The 17,168-nt window shown below is 37.9% G+C and overlaps 1 long non-coding RNA gene across 10 annotated transcripts in view; it reads right to left on the bottom strand.

Annotated features, from left to right (window-relative positions):
* Positions 1-1,047: 1,047 nt before the first annotated feature.
* LOC113951015 overlaps positions 1,048-17,168 on the bottom strand; it is a 40,984-nt gene continuing 24,863 nt past the window's right edge. For all 10 annotated transcript variants that reach the window (XR_003528989.1, XR_003528993.1, XR_003528981.1 and 7 more), the window contains 3 exons: positions 14,816-14,920; positions 14,086-14,131; positions 1,048-9,569 (listed from right to left, as the gene is read on the bottom strand). This is a non-coding gene — a long non-coding RNA (uncharacterized LOC113951015). The remainder of the gene's footprint in view (positions 9,570-14,085; positions 14,132-14,815; positions 14,921-17,168) is intronic.

Below are 17,168 nucleotides of genomic sequence, written 5' to 3'. Positions count from 1 at the left end.
GGCATCCCGGTGCAGGGCCGGGCTGAGCCATGTCTCACCTGTCCTTCGCTGCCGCTCCTCTCCCTGCTTTTTTACTGTCACTTGCACCGCACAAGTCGTCTGTAGAGCACTAGCGAACAGGAGAAATATCCCTTTGCAGTTTACATCTGCTTTATTGATGCAGACAACCCAGGGAGGAGCGCTGCTGTGAAAAACCCAAACCCACTGCTCTGCCCCAAAAGGCATTTTCAGCACCCTTACTGTAATAACAGAAACTTAAGCGAAAAGAGGTGTACCTTGGTCACAAATATTCACCTAAATATTCGATTTCAATAATTACTTATCACACACTCTCAAAATCTTCTTTTATCTGTGAAGTTTTGGAAGGGTCTGTGATCTGACACACAAGGATTTGTCCCATTTTCATGTTTAGGTGGCCTACAAGACTTAAGGATCATACAGACCACCTCTTACTGTCACCTGTTACTAATACTGGCAGTGTAAAAAGAGTTTCAAGGTAAGAATGGTTTTTCAGATGTATTCATCTGTTCCCCTTATTTAACCTGAACTCCAGTGATTTCTGTTCCAGATCCAGTACCCAAGCCCACCTTTCTCCTCCGTGAGCTGATACTTCTTTCAAGATATTGCTGGTGAGAAGGCAAACGAACACCAAATCTTCTATCGCAATTATCAATCATTTGGCAAGGCATGGTGCTTTATGGAATGGTGCACCAGTAATGGCCCTAATTCTAAACTCCCTCATTTGTGAAGAAGTGTCAATGGAGATAGGAAGACAGTAGTTCTGCTCTCTGAAATCAAGCAAAAATACATGAACAGTAAGGAACGCTAATGTTTGTCTAAAGGAAAGGTTTTAGGTGTTTTGGGTTTTGTTTTTGTTTTTTTTTTCTTTTCTGATTTGTGCCTTAAAGTTCAAACCTTTATAGAGAATATGGAGCAGAAGAAAATTGTAAAAATCACTAGCATTTATGTGGCCTAGTGTGCAGAAGCTCATAGCTTTGCACATACTGAACTTCTTTAAAGTTTCCTCTGTGAAAACCAAACCTGAAAGGAAGGCAAAGAAATGTTTTTATTCCCAGCTGGTCTAGAGCAAAAACTTCGGTAAAAGGCAAGACATGAGGAGGTTCTGATTACATGACACACTCCTGTAAAGGTTTTTCTTCATCTCTGCTAGTTATATGCTAAGGCCTGCACAGGTTTGCATATCCCAGTGGGTTTCTTCTGCAGCCCTTGATGACACACACACACACTCAAAAGAATTTACTCATTGGTTGCAGACAGTAGCAGTTTTACGGAAGCATTATATGTTTCTTCTCTTGTTCATGCTGTGCCACATCCCTTCTGATACTTTACAAACATGCCTTCTTCTGCAAACCTCACTGAAGTTCAAATCTGTTTCAAATTACACTTCGCAAGACAGGAGCAGTCACTGAGATCACTTGAATAACACAAGACATCTTTGACTTCGTGCACAGAGGCTTTGTCCACAGAATATTTGGGTCATAACAGCCCAGTACAACTGCTTCAGTAAAAAAAAAGTACGTATCTGCACAGGAAGTTTCAAAACCTCTATTTAGTAATTTTTGTGTTTTGCAAACTAGAGTACACTTTGGGAAAAGTCACTCAGATTGAATGTCACATTGCAAAGCAAGAGTAAGACTATAATTTCAATTTAGATAAGTGTTTTAAAATACTTCAGGTTTTATGATATCCTTTGTAGCTACTCACTTGGAAAATAGTAGAAATATTGGTAAGGAGCCTTTTGGTTTAACTCATTTTCCATGCATGGCAAGCTGAACTTGGATGGAAACATTCTTTTCTTAAAGCATCTTTTTGTTTTCCATTTTTCTTTAGAACTAACAGAGAAAGGCCTCTCCAAAGACAGAACTGTTCTTCTTGAACATGTATTGCTGAGTAGGAACAGAAAAGTTCCAACTGAATGAAGAAAACAGGTTTTTTTATTAAAATTATCCTCTCACTTGAGATCATCCCCCATGTAGTTCTCTAGCAAAGACAAATGAGGATGGAGAATCCCAAGAAGTACAGACTACCTGGCTGGCAGTAAAGCCGGATCCAGAGAGATGCAGAGTGGGGATCTCATTCTCCCCAGCTCCCAAAATAACCATGAAACACCTCGGTGAGACTACTCCAGCAGAATTTTTGAGGAAGTCACAGTATATAAAGAATCTTAGAAAGCTTCTGCCCACTTTAGTGCTGTGACTGCTGACAGAAGTGGGGAAAGGCACTTGCATCAATTCAGGGAGACACAGGATGAGGGGCAGCACACCTCCCACGCCCCCACCTTCTCTTGCAAATTGTGCCTTCTGTGAGGGACACTGCTTACTCCCCAGTGGTTTTGGCTGGAAGGCAGATGATTTCATAACTTGCTTTGATAATGAAGAGATTCAGTGTTGTCACGGGACCTCCGGATTTTGTCACTCTGTCCTCCCTCCCAAGGAATGAAATCATTGTTTCTTTGGGTCAAAATTAAGAGACTATTACAGGCAAAATGGCAAAATAACAACTAGCTTGTCAGTCAAATCCAAAGCTCCCATTAGGCTATTTTTAACAAAAATGTTACATTTTCAGCTTAAACCGGGAGCAAAACATCTGCAGAGACAGGGCACCTGGACACATGTACTTATGATGGAGCTGCTGGTAATCTGGATTGTCACTGCTGCTTTCAAACACTTCCAGCCACAGAGTCGATAGGTTGTTCACAGCATGTCTGAAGAAAAGCACTGGCCATATTTGCCCTTTTCCTGAGGCTGCAGTGCCAGCCTGTATGCAGCCCAGATGAACACAGTTCTCAGCTGCTTATTAGATGCAGGCTTGCAACCAATCTTTTCCTCTGGTGTCTTATTTGAAATTTGCGGAAGATACTTTAAATATTTCCTTAAAATCATTTCTGGAAGAGAAAGACTCCAAAGAAATGAGACTTGGAGTGTCTGCAAACAGTAACAATGCATGGAATCTGCTTTGTTTTACCTTTCTGTCTGGATTTGCTCACATTGTGTCGGATAATCTGCACATATAGCTGCCTCTCTTCTATTAGCCAACAGGGTTTCAGAAGGACATTTGTCTGCCCACCTCAGATGAGTGATGGGCTAGTGGTGTCCGAGCGAGTGGTAACCATGGAGGAGTGGCAGACACACAAGGTAACCTCGGCTGACTAAAGGAAGTGGTCTGGGAGAGGCAGGCAGGGAGCAGGGATGGCACTGGTGCTGGTGCAGTGATTTCCTCACCAAGCTTCATGTGTGAACCAGCTGATTTTTGTTGACATGTGAGCCCTGCAGACAATTCCATCATTTCTAGAGCTTATACATTCTTAAATCAGGGGCAGTAGTTACACAGTGCTTTTATCCAGAAAATGGGTAACATGAAAATTTGCACACTTCTTGAGGAATTAACAGATATACAGTAAAGTATCCAAGTAAACAGATTTTCATAGCAAAAGTGTATACCCACACTGTTCTCCTCAGGAAGTGGGCAAAAATGATGAAGATACATCAGTATAGACTTTTGTTCTGATGATCAGTATTACCACAAACATTTTTTAGAGTGAATATGTGTATAGAAAGTAATGATTTCATGGTAAGGTTAAGAACTTTACTACTATGAAATATGATTCCTTTAGCATCTTATTGCTTATGCATAAGTACATAACTTCTTTAAGTGCTTCTGTGAAGCTCTTGATGCAGAGTTTCAGACAGATGGGAAGTCTCTTCAGCTTCAACAGCAGAAAGGAGTTCAAAAAATGTTCTTTCAGGACTGCACTATTTCTAAAATCGCTGACCTGCTGAGATGTTTGCTTTGCTGAGAGCACAACACGCAGTGCAACATTCACTTATCTCTTCAACTTTCTGGAAACACGGCATCAAATACTCAATTCCCTCCAAAATCTCCAGATCATTTATGTATTGTACACTCAAGCCTACCATTGAGATAAGAGTTAACAGCTGCTTCTAATAAAGCCAAAATGCTACTGTCCACCTTCATAAACCCTCCTCTAAAGGTGTCAGTTGCCAGTCTCCCTCATTCCAATCTAGAGGCAATTAAGCTTCTGATGCTGACACCACTATTAGACTTCTACACCTGAACAGGCAGAATCCATCCAGGCCTAAGGTGATGAAAAATACCTGAGAATCCCTTCCTTCCTATTTTATTCAGCCCAAAAGATTCAAAAAGGTATGTTCCCTCATATCCAGGACTCCTTTAGATAGACCTCAATGCTACATGTCAAATTGGAAAGATTTGTTGAGCCATGTATAGTGCTGGGACAGAGCTACTACTCCCTTATCTGTATGTTTTCTCAAAATACACAATATACAAACCACCTGACCTCTACTTTGATCCTTTATATGGGACTCTCTCTCTTTCTGCAACACAGGCTAAACCATCTGCTTCTGAATATGAAGATGACACCTCAGCACCAACACAGTCCCTGATATTAGAAAGCCTACCACAGACTTATCTCCACAAAACGGGAAAATAATGTGAACTTATGGGATGTTGATATCCAAAGAAACAGGGGATGCAGCACACACCACTATTTAGTATCTACACAACATCTTCTGTGATGAAGACTGCACAGAGTTACAGGAACTGCTGGAGGAAACAACCATTTGCTAACAGGTTCAAAAAAAGGAACTTGCATAGTTTGACAGGACAGTCTTACCCTTTTGCTGAGTACGGCCAAGTGTACATGGCTCTCATTAAGTAGTGTCCACCTCATCCCTCACAAGGCGTACTACACAACAGAGTGTTTCTCATTCAGCCAAGGAATTGTCCACATACTCAGGAACTTCATGAACTTGCTAACTTCCCAATGAGATATGGTGGTCAAGGAAGATTACAAATACTACAAGTTATCAGAGTAAACACTTAGGGAGGGCAAGGAACATATCCTGGAAGAGCACAAGAAGCCTCAAAAAGCTGTTATCCTTTCTCCATCTCCCTCCTTTCTCTCCCTCTATTCGGTCCTTATTCACCTTTACTTCTTTTCCAGGATTTTTAGAGGATTTTAAGTCTTTTACATTGTTTTAATTCTCATTTTTTCCTCATTTACCATGTTTCCATGAACTTTCATTTTGCTGTACCAAATGAAGTCCTTTATTGAATACGCCTCAAGTTTCACGAAGGGAAGGAATGTTGCCATAACAGAAAGATGTACTCCCTCTGAAGTCAAAAAGCAAGTCAGTTCAGACAGAAAGACCTCAAATTTTTCTGAGACACAACATTAAACAAACTTGCATTAAACTGATGAGCAGCACTGAGAGTTTAAACAGTCTGTAGTTCAATATAATGAAAATCTGATAGTTTCCAGGGGGATAAGTGTGGGGCTGGGAGTGCAGATTCAATACAGATGCTGATATGCACGATATGCATAAAAGTCATTGGGTAAGCTGAGATGCATTGACCAGGCAGGCATCTGATTAGTCTCCTTCATATAAATTTAACTCAACCTTTTCTTCAAGTATGAATAAAAATAAAAATTAATAGCCACTCCTTTGGAAAGAAGTACTGAAGCAGTAAAACTTTCAAGAGCCTCTTTGAAGCTGTGAATTTTGATTGTTTGAACTCTTATATAACTTAATGGTGACAGCTTTTGTAACAAAAGAAATTCTCAATACTGTTATTTCTTCTATTACAGCGTAACTGTTCTTGGGTTTCCAAATAAAAGCAAGTAGCTACTTATGGGATTACATGGATGTAAAGGATGTGTATATTCACATCCATTCAGTCTCTATTTCCAGTGGCCTGCAACAGTCTGTTACTAAAAGAGGTTTTTCATTCAGTCCTATAAAATTTCAGCAAATACGTATCACTGTGTTAAACATAGCAATTAAGTTTTGATGAATGACTGTTGCTTTGCAATTAAGATTATTGTTTTTATTTCACTTCTATCTCCTTAAAAATCTCACACAAATATTTTGCAACCCCTTCTACACACCCACTGATTTTTGGATCACTTTAAAACATTGAAAAACATTTAAATGTTTTTAAAACAATACATCATTTTCTGTCCTCTAATAATTACACTCAGACATGCAGAAGTCATATCAGGTAGTTATTTTATCTAACCTTGCAAAAACATCAATTTCTAACCATACTAACACCAGAGTAACCAGAGAAGTAATTTTACTTTTGTATATGTGACTAGTAAAATACAGTTTTATGTCTCTTTTTTTTAAAAGAAAAAATAGAGAATGGATAGAAAAGAGCAACAAAAATCATCTGAGAATGAGAAAAAAATATTAAGAACCATAAAAAAATCTGTTTAGCTGTTTCTTTAAAAAAAAAAATTAAAAAAAAATTGAGAAGTAACTTGATTACAGGATAAAAGCACCTTCCTGGGGAGAAAATAGTGAGTCCTAAAGAGCTCTTTAATCCGTCAGAGAAGGAATAACAAGAATCCATGACTGGAAGCTGAAGGCAAACAAATGCAAATGAAATAAGTTAGAAAATTTTTAGCAGCAGGCATGATTACTACTTGTATTATCCTAGTACCTGGAAGCCAAGTCATGGATCAGGGCTCAAGTAGGTGCTGGTAAAAAAAAACTCAACCCACCCACTCCTCTCCAAAAAAGACCCCCAATGCCAAAACAAAGAGGAAAAAAAAACCAAAACAGAAAAAAACCCCATCTCTGCCAAAAGGTTACAAAAATATGTAAGATGAAGTAACATAATAAATCAATGATAATATTATCTGATATGACAGGCAGCAGTTTCAGGCCATGGTTTCACGATACAAAGTGTTGACTTGAGATACTGGCTTAAGGTGATTCTTTTGTATCAAGACTGTTTCATCCTGATCCCACAATTTCTATACAGCTGTGAAATGATGAAAACTGACACTTATTAAAAAAACCACAGTGTTAAAAGCAGGGACTTCATTTTTTCTTTGCAACAAAATGACAGTGGAACTGATACCCTTTTGCAAGCATTTTGATTTTCATGAATTTCAGTGAATGGGTTGAACAAATTTTCCCTAACAGGATCCCCACCTGAGCTGTTTACAGGACATCTGAATTTGCTGTGGGGAAAGACTGTATATCCTAGGGAAAAACATGCAAAAGCAAAGTATGAGATTGTTCTGTTTTCCTCAGAGCAAATCACTGGCTTGGTGACCAAATCTCAAGTACCATCAATAGATAAGGTAGACATTAACAAAAACTGAAACCAAACCCACAGTCTGGCAAGATTTCTCTGAAAAAAACTTATCCTCCTAATAAAGTCTAACATAAAAGATAGAGACATAAGTTTGTGATTCCCAACAAGATTGCTCTGGCACTGGAGCTTACACACCTTGGTAGCTTAAAAACACAGCACGCCACTACGTTTTGACTGGGAAGAAGACTAAAGGGGCAAGTCAAGAGCAGTATTTTCTATTATTTAAGTTTTTGCTACCTATGTGTGAAATCAAGGATCACATGGATCGCCCCTGAAATTCATTGAGGAGAGAACTGGGAGACTCTGGGAGCATCTCCTCTTATCTTCCAACAGAAGAACACAGGAGAAAAGCCCACCTTTGATTTCTGTTTCTTCATTTAAATTATTAGCAGACTGCAGGAACACCCTCAATGTCTACAGCACTGAGCAATTCTGAAGGAGCCAGTTTCTTCGGCTGGAAATGCTGAAAAGAAAACAAAAGCTAAAAAGCTAGGGTCAATGCTACACAAATATTCCCTGAGACTTGAAAGCAAACTGGGTATACCCATGGCATTTACTACCCAGTCTTCTTCCTTCCCTTCCTCCCCAGAGGTGGCCAGCCTCCTCCCACTGGCTGATGTTCTGTATTTCACTGAGCTGGATGTTCACGTCCACATGCCAGACAGGGAAACTGTTACAATCAGTTCTAAAAGCCTTCATTTTTCTCTTGTTCCTTGTTAAAAATACTTCAAGCTATATCTATAATAAGCTACATTAAAGGAACGCCATTTCATTGCAAAGTTTAAATACTTAACAGCCTTAGTATTCGGCCTCATGCACCCTGCTGAATTTTTCCACAGGACCACGGCCACCCTGTGTATGCAGGACATGCAGCTCAGGAAATGAATCAGGGTTGTGTATCGAATTAGATTATTTATAGGTTGATATATGTGTTTGCTCTAGGAGTTATGCAAAGAACAAGACAGACAACTACAGGAAGAGAGCGATGGGCATGTGGTTAAGGCAGTTGAATGCCACACAGGAACACTCAGTTCTGCCTTTGCCATTGGCTTCTGTGAGCAAGGAGCAAGTCATACCAAGCACCTTGGCAGATGGCCACCAACCTTGTCTTCCTCATTTTCTGGGAGTCCAAACTGTAACACCTTGGGCCTTTCACACAGAAATGCAAAACAGATGATGATAATGGAAGGTTTGGCTCTTGAGGGAGAAATTGAGCTGGAGGCAAAAGGTTAAAAGGCAGGAGAACCCAATTAATATCATTGACTCTACTACTGACTGAACAAGTGGCTCAATTTTCTCCTTGGTCAAACAGGACAGTGGTGCTTTTCTGTTGTTCTGGGAATATGCAAAAATTCATCAAATACTGTGAAGATCTTACCTTACAGTGCTTACAGAAGCACTGTAATAAACCAACAAAACAAAAAAGGTTTTTCTCATTCTCTACTGAGAAAGTTTTGATCTTTTAATATGTTAATTATCACATATTGCTACGTATTTGCTTTTTAAAAAATACACAAAATAAATACTAAGATGCATAGAGATGAAACAGATCTGTTTTCCCTCTCGAACTCTTTTAATGTGATTTTGCAAAGTCCTTTCCAGCTTCTATCAGGGCTGTAACTTTAGTACTTGGTGAAACTGCAACATGGTCATACGAAATACACAGGGAACAGCACTCTGTGTAATCAAAAGATATTCACTGGCTCACAAAAAAAATAAAAATATCCTCACTCTCAGCTGTATGTCATGTAATCACAGCCACAGAAATAGAAAAGCAACAGGAGATCTAGTAAAAGTTAATGCCTTTTCCTACTTATTTTATTGATCTGCATTAGAGTATCATCATATTGAAAGCTTTCAGTACTAGTAGGCTACTAAGTTTGCAAAATAAAATAGATATACTCTGTGTCCGCCAAGGAAAAAACAAATCTACCCACATCTTGAAAGAAGTTCTGAATAGTTTCAACAGTTACTCTGACTTAAAAATCTGAGTTAAGAGAAACACCACAATGACCGAAAACACAGGTGATGATCTCCATTTTAGATAGGAAGACAGTAAATGTAAAAATATAACACAATAATCAGAGCAATCATGAGATATTGGCACATGACAGAACACAAATATTTTAACAATGTCTGACAACATCCCAAGCACACAGCTTCTGAATGCTACTAAAGTGATGAGCATAAGACTCAAAGACAATACAGTTTTTTGGGTAATTTTCATCAATCAGAAGCAGGTAGACAGGGGAAGGAAATAGAAATTTAGGTTCAGGCCTACAATCAGATCTTCAGAGTAGGAACTTGCAGTCATCCAGGAGTCCCATCAACTCAGTCAGGCCCCACAGCTATCAAGGTCCATTTGAACAAATCCAGTGGCAGGATTAGGGTCTAAATATCTAAATAGAAAGAGAATGAAATCAGGTAACACTGTGCACAGGTGTAATTAAAGAGACACCAAACTAGTCACAGAAAAATAATCTGAGTGCCTAGACCATGACAAGATCTACATTTTTACCATAAAATGCTGCAGCTACAGGAAAGGCTACAGTGATATCTTACAACAAGAGGCTTATACAGCGTTAATTGGTCACAGTGTATTTCCCTTCAGGCAAACATGAGTACCTGCAGTGTGTTTGCTCACCTCCTGCGTGCTGCTGCTTTTTCATAGTTATATATAATTTGTTTTATTATTTTTCAATAAAAGAGAGTAGTCTAAAATCAATAGAGGTAATATATTTATCTTCATCAATTCATTTCCAGACAAGTAGATTTTCAGCCTCTTAGTAAGTAACATGGTGGCAAAAACTAACATGAGGTAATCTCCCCATATTTTAAAACACTGTAGAACTGAGAGAAAGTAATAATATTTCAATAGAAAGTGTCATTGTTATGCCTATCTGAAGGTTGTGAGAAGTTCTAGCTTGGCAGTGTTTCTCCCTAATGTTCCAACAAAACCCCATGGTAGCATGCATCTAGTATCATACAACTGCCAATGAAAAAACATACTGTTTCCAAAAATCCCTCCTTTATAATGAGGTTTGCCCACTGAAATATAGACTTTAGTACAACAGGAGTGTGTGACAGCAGCAGCAAAGACATTACAGGAACACCAGGTTTATGGTGCAACAAGCACACAGACTCACAGGCTGCACTGCGGAGCATCGTGTCATCCAAACTTCAACACCAGCTCTTTTCATCCACCTCAGGAAAGGGTCCATGCTTTCTCTCTAGCTATGACCTTCCCGTGGGTATCTGTCAGCTCAGGAGGGTGTAACAGCCAATTCACCATGCCTGTAAATGTTGCTGCACCTTGTACCTTCACTGGTACAACCTCTTTGAGACAGCCAGACCAAAGACAGAATGAGGCCCAGGAGTATGATACCATTCTTCCCATTACTATAGTAGAGTTATGCCTTCAAAGACCAGCATGTAACCAGATAAATCAGTATGAACACACTTTCTACACAATAAAAATTTTCAAGACTATCAACTATCTCTGATTACTTTTGTATCGCCTACAGGATGGCTTAAGATGCAGCAAGATCCTTTGTATAAAATAAATTAATAAGTGTAAAAATTATCTCAAGATACATGAGGATATGAACACGTGAAATTCAATGAGACGTTGGTTTGCCTGTAGCACTGATGGAGAGGTAAGGACTCAAACTGCTATTATTTTTAATGGATGTTTAGAGCCCTTTTTGCCAAGACGAAAAACTGACTTTACTTAGACTACTTATATATAAGGAAATTCATAGATATGCAAGGCAGATGAGATTTCCAAAATTTGTGAAGAAAGGTAATGGTTTTGTCTTCTTAGAGTCGGTGGTGCTGGCTCAGGATAGACATAAAAATCTTTATTTCCATTTTAATGTTGAATTCCCACTTCCATACCACATGCATGTCCGAAACTGGTACATGGAAAAGCACCTATAACACTGCACTAATGGTGTCACATTTTGGTTATTTTATCTCAAAAGAGTTACAGATTCAAACCTGGCTGTTGCTCTGTAAACATACCATGGTTGGGGAGCTGAGCATGCAAGCAGGGCACGTTTGCTCACAAATTTATGATTTCACAAATTTTTAGCAGGCAAAGGGTCATTTACTGTCTTACCTGGCTATCACGACTCTTTCTCTGAATAACCTGAAACTGTTGATGGGCTATTAATATCAAATTCCTTCCCAGAGTTACATTTCTGAGGAAAGGCAATTTTTTAATGTCTCTTCCCTGAGCATACTACAAGTGTTAACTTTATAATCTGGACACCTAACTACTAGATTCCTAAGACAACCTTTCTTCTTGCTCTTGTAAAAATGCATTAACAGTTTAAATTTCCACACCTGGTGGAAATGTATCTATTATAAAAATAACAAGAAAGAAAATAAAAAGCTGTTTGATTTTTTTTTTTCAGATTATGCCTCCTTGATACTAAAGTTGCCTCATCTCTGGTTTAAGTGAGAAATACTTAGAAGCAATTCTAATTCATACCTGTTTGCTACCATGCCCATATGACTACATGCCAGTGGAAAATTAGCCAAGAGCAGATGTTATTTCCTCTGTCCTTTCTCCAGCATCCTTTCTCAACCTGTGAGTTCTGGGACATGCTGAAGGGGGAAACAAAAGATGACTGTGGCTGGTATGGAACCTGACTATAAAAGCTTCAAGGAAACTGAAAGCTTCCTCCTCTCGGGGAGAATTCTTACATCATCAGGCAGCATCAGGATGAGGAACAGAATCAATTACCTATTACTGAAGTACTACAGAGTATAGTTATTAGAACACTTAACTTAATAATTTAATTGTAAAGAAATTACTGTATCCAGTGTTCACTATTACTATAAACCAAATGAAAAGATCAGTGGCTTCCCAGCAAATGCAAAACACATCTTTTCATTCTAGGCACCCCACCATGACATTGCAAATCAAACTCAACAATTAACATCCAGCCCTTTGTGGCAGGTAGGGAAATATTCTAAGCAATATTATGTGGGAAGCAATTGTAGGAGTGAAGAACTTAATAATAAATAATACAATTATATTTGATGACAGATCTATACAGTTTCCATATGAATGACTTAATTAGTGGTGGCGCACACAAAGCTGCATAGCCACACCATCATCCTGCCTATTGTGCAGACATATAACTCTAGCATCACCTTAGATCCCAAATATACTCCAAATCCCAAGATTCATAATCATAATTTGCAGATACTTCCAGTGCAACGTTTTCAAGATGGTATTTTTCTTGACTCTTCCAAACAATCAGGTTAATCATCATTTTTGATCAGCGTTTTGATTCAGCAACATTTTTTCTCTCTGCCTTTGAGAGACACAGACTAATATTGCATGCATTCGCTCAGACAACTGCTGCAAAGACCCTTTTCCTAGTTGATCACTTAGAGAACACATAAGTCTCCACAGCTCTCCCTGGCTACTTCTGCAATATCTATTGTCTTCAGTCTCAAGGCCCATCCTTGCTTCTCACCATCACACCTATTGCTCCTTAATCACTGTCAGGAAGACAGTGTGGTTTGCTCCCATTTGAAGCTGGGACAATTTTCGTGAAACATAAAGCTTAAAAGACCATTAGATCATACCGTCTAATTTGATTTTTATTTTGTGTTTGGCTAACACATTTTCAAAACCCTCCACTTTTTACTGGTAAAAAAATAAAACTCAGAGATGTTTCTTGCATCACGAGTCCAGTTTCCAGCTCCTCTCTCACCCACACGTTGTAATTTCACACAAATTTCTTGTGCCTTTTTCTGTTTTATACCTTACACTTTATGGTAACTCCCTTAAATATTTGAAAACACATCGCATTGCTGTTGTTCAAAGCTTTCTCTGAAATTCAGCTTACTAACATGACCCTACAGCCCCTATGAGCAAAACGTGTGATAAGCAGTTATACACATATCACATATTTTTAAGTGTCTAAAGTAATCAAGGGTGAGATATAGGAGATGTATCCTACTATACAGTAAGTGGAGAGGCTCCTGTTGAGAGTGATTTGGTTGAAAGAACTCCTGAAACATTCCAAACTGTTCCCTGAAGGAGTCTCTGTATAAGCTGTGGAAATAGCCTAGGCAGATCAGTCTTTTGATTTAGGTATCTGAGTTGGATCTCTAAAGTATGACTGTTCCCCCTAACTACTAGCATTTCCCTTCTCATCTATATTTTATATGTTTTATTATTTTATTTATTAGTGTATATTTTCTATTTTCAACTGTATTATATTTACATTGCCAGCACTTAACATTGTAGATAATCTTTTCAGCCTTTGTGTGGTGCCTAAAATCATAAGAACTAATAATTTACAATTACACAAACCAATATTTTATTAAACAGTACCTGATCATATAATTATCACAAAATTACACACACACATACCTGGTAGATGATGCACAGCTATGTGCATCAACTTCAAGTTTGGTATTTCCTAAATTCCTCAATCCTATAACAAAGAGCTGGATTGTGTTCATGGCTGGCACCAGCTATTTTCTCCCCAGTGTGAATCATGGGCAAATCTTCAAGACAATTCAACACAGCAAACGAAGAGAAGGGAGAATCAGAGTGATGGGAAGGTATAGGGGGATCCAGGATACATACAGAATTTTTGGCAGAAAAAGCAGAGTGCAGGAAACAAACTATGGAAACCCTTGTCACGTGTATGACAGATGTCATAAGCTATTTTCTGAAATAATTGATGAGAAAGTGGTAAAATGTAGGACTGCTAAAAGCAAAAGTAAGAAATGGAAGGAATCCCTTCATATATGTGAAGAGTTCATGCCCCACAATGTACGCTTCTCCCTGTTAAACTCACTGAACTTGAAATCTACCCTATTAAAAAAGAGATTTCAGTAGGTCCCTAAACCCCCAAAATTATGAAGCAAAACCCACCGACATACCTTACATGCTAAGAAATTCTCAGGGTCTCCAAAAACATGCTTATTGCTGGGAAAAGGATAATAAAACATTATGAAGAAACAATGAACTTCAAGAAATCAGCTAAATAATCAAATAGGAGTCTCACACAAATTTAGAAATCTTATCCTAACGCAAATAATAAGCAAAAGCCATACCAGGCATCATGTAAAAAAGAAACAGAACAGAACAACTACTACTGATGATAATCTAGTTCTTGCTCCAGATCTAATGATCTAGATAACAGAAAAGTTCTTTCAAAGCCCAAAGTAGGAGAAGAATGCATCCTGAAGGAAGAAAACAAAAAAATGAGGACACACGCAATCATAGATCAAAACCTGACCAAAATCTAAACAGGGCAAAATATTGGATTAAATGATTGATTTCATTATAATAGATTTCTTTAATAGCAAATAGTTAACTACAAAGTGTATTAAAAAAATGTGTTTGGTCCTATGTTATGGTACAGTGGTAGGATTGCGTCTGTTTAATGGAAGTTGTTCATTAGGTCAGTTATGCCATAGTGGGAAAGTACACCAGCTGCTTTGGCCTCAGGAAGGAACCAGGGCCCACTTCAGCAGTTTAGTGAAAGTCTCTGCTCAACAGCACACTACAATCAAAATAATAATAATAAAACAGGCAGCTTAAACAATGGAAGAGAATTAGAAGAAAGCCAGTGTAATAGGATTATAAAAATCAATGCTCTGACCTTACCAGAAAAAGAAAAGCCCATATGAGGTACAGGTCACCCCTTCTCCAAAAGGGTACTACAAAACTGGATAGGGTTCAAATGTGGACAATAATAAACATGGAAAATTCCTAGGAAGAGAAATTAGGAAGTTTAAAATGTAGAGTCTTATGCATGGACACGTAAAATAATAATTGCTGTAAAGAGGTCAGATCAGACATTTCTAAGCTTGCTATCTTACAACACAAGAAAACAACACAAAGAAACATCCAAAGTATGGAAAATTCAAAACTGTAAGAAGAAGTGTTTTTTCACATCATCTGTAATCCATTCATATTGATTGTCAAGGAAATTCAGTTATTAATCTAAATACAATGTCATAACGATGAGAGTATATATCAAACTAGTTACTACATAAAGAAATCAGGAAGCAACTTATTTGGAGTTAATATCAACTGAAGCATTAGGATGTATTTACTAGTGAAACAGGAAACTGTATTATGGTTTAAACAAATATAGTAATCCCTGTGTAAAAATATCAATTAAAGAAAAAGAATAGCAACATGATTTCATTATTAAAATTTTATTCACATTACAGTAATGTTTCCTACAGTTTGCATTAAACGCTATAATAGTTCATTAACAACAGTATAGTCATAACTAGAAGATTTTGAAACAACTGAAGTTTGGACACATTAAGCTTTTATGTAAGCAATAAAGGCAAATACATGAAAAAATGAAAACCAGCACGACTATAAACTCATTTTCTCCTTCACTGCAGGTTCTACCTAAAATGCAATTTTCCCTGATTTACAATCACAGCCAGCTTCTTAGAAGTTTGTCTATTCTTCAAAGACATGACATTGAACAGTTTTCCATTTACCACTTTTTTAAAGAATTATTTTAACAAGCATTCTCATTACAGATCTTGCTAACAAGCGCCCAAAACGTGACTACTTACTGATCACCCACTAACAAGGTAGCTAGAATTAGCTTAAGCACTAAATCCTTAGTATGCCACCACTCTACTGCCTGGTTGTCTTGATTAGATCATCCTGGTTTAGTCTGAAACACATATTGTCACTGCCCTGTTGTATTAGCCATTAAAAAAACATACAGAAAATTATAATTTTTTCTCAAAGAGCAGTGAGTCCTAATTTTACTAGGATAGGCATGGTAAAAACGAAAGAGAGTGTAAGGATCTGGCTTCATATATTTTATTTGATTTTTCCCATTGTATCTGAGAAGGTGAAGAGAATACTATATTTTCTGAAGGTGGTGGAACAGGAGAGGCTGCCAGCAATGTCAACGGGAGGTTGGCACTTCCTAGGGCTAGGGCAGGTAAACAGGGCAGAAGTAAATGGCTAAAGCATCACGCAGTACAGTAGAAGGTATAAATGAAGACTCAAAATATCAATAATGTAGAGAATACAGAACCAGAAAGACTGGCTGGGAACTCTCTCTTGGACAGAGAGTATACAGCTTGTACTAAGACACAAGAAACAGAAATTTAAAGAGCTACATGAACTTCATGTGGTGATACTCAGATGTAGACATGGGTACTGGTTCTGGCAGAGAAGGGAATTTCAGTCAATGGGCAGCTATGAGTCTAAGAAGACCTTGCTGCCTGTAATGACAGAAAAACTGCCTGAAATAAAAGCAAGCTAACAGGTTGCACAAAGGCAACATAAAATTTCTGAAACCCAAAAGGCAACATACCTTTCCATCTACGTTCTGAATGCAGCAGATCATTCACCACCAGGATATTGGAACATAAAATTATTCTCCTTGTGTAACTTACTCTGTTTTGCTGTTTTCATAGACTGCATATTTGAGTGAATGAACTGTTATGTGGCAGATTTCCCTTTCAGTTGCATAGCTTTTGCCTGCGATCATTTTAATAACACGCTTTCTAAAATAAAAGGAACATTTTATTTTCTAAAGATATTATATGCTTGATACGACATTTTGAATGCACGTAACTTGAAATATACTTCACTGTACGTTTACCTGCAAAGTTACCCCATACTTTTTTTCCCCATTTTAAGTGAACAGTGGGTAATAGCAATAAACTAAATTCATGGGGGAGAAGGTGTAAACTAACTTCATTTAGGTGTGAAGGAATTTCTTGTTAAGGGCACTTCTTTGTTCACACCACCAGTATCAAAGCTATTTATTTGGTAATAAAAGTTTCTGGACTGAAACAGACATTTCTGAAGTTGTTGATGATTAATGTACAGTTTAACAGAGCCATTACTTTGTGACAGGCACTATAGAAGCCAAGTGTCGGATATACAAGCCAAGTATCAGCTTCTGCTCCACTTTAACTCAATGGTCAGAACTCTCATTTTTAACGTCTTGTTTTAAATATTATACTGT

This window comes from Corapipo altera, unplaced genomic scaffold, assembly GCF_003945725.1.
Source record: "Corapipo altera isolate COAL_440 unplaced genomic scaffold, ASM394572v1 0, whole genome shotgun sequence".
Classification (NCBI taxonomy): Eukaryota; Metazoa; Chordata; class Aves; order Passeriformes; family Pipridae; genus Corapipo; species Corapipo altera.
The sequence above is the reverse complement of the archived record's forward strand: the minus strand, read 5'-3'. Positions and strand labels throughout refer to the sequence as shown.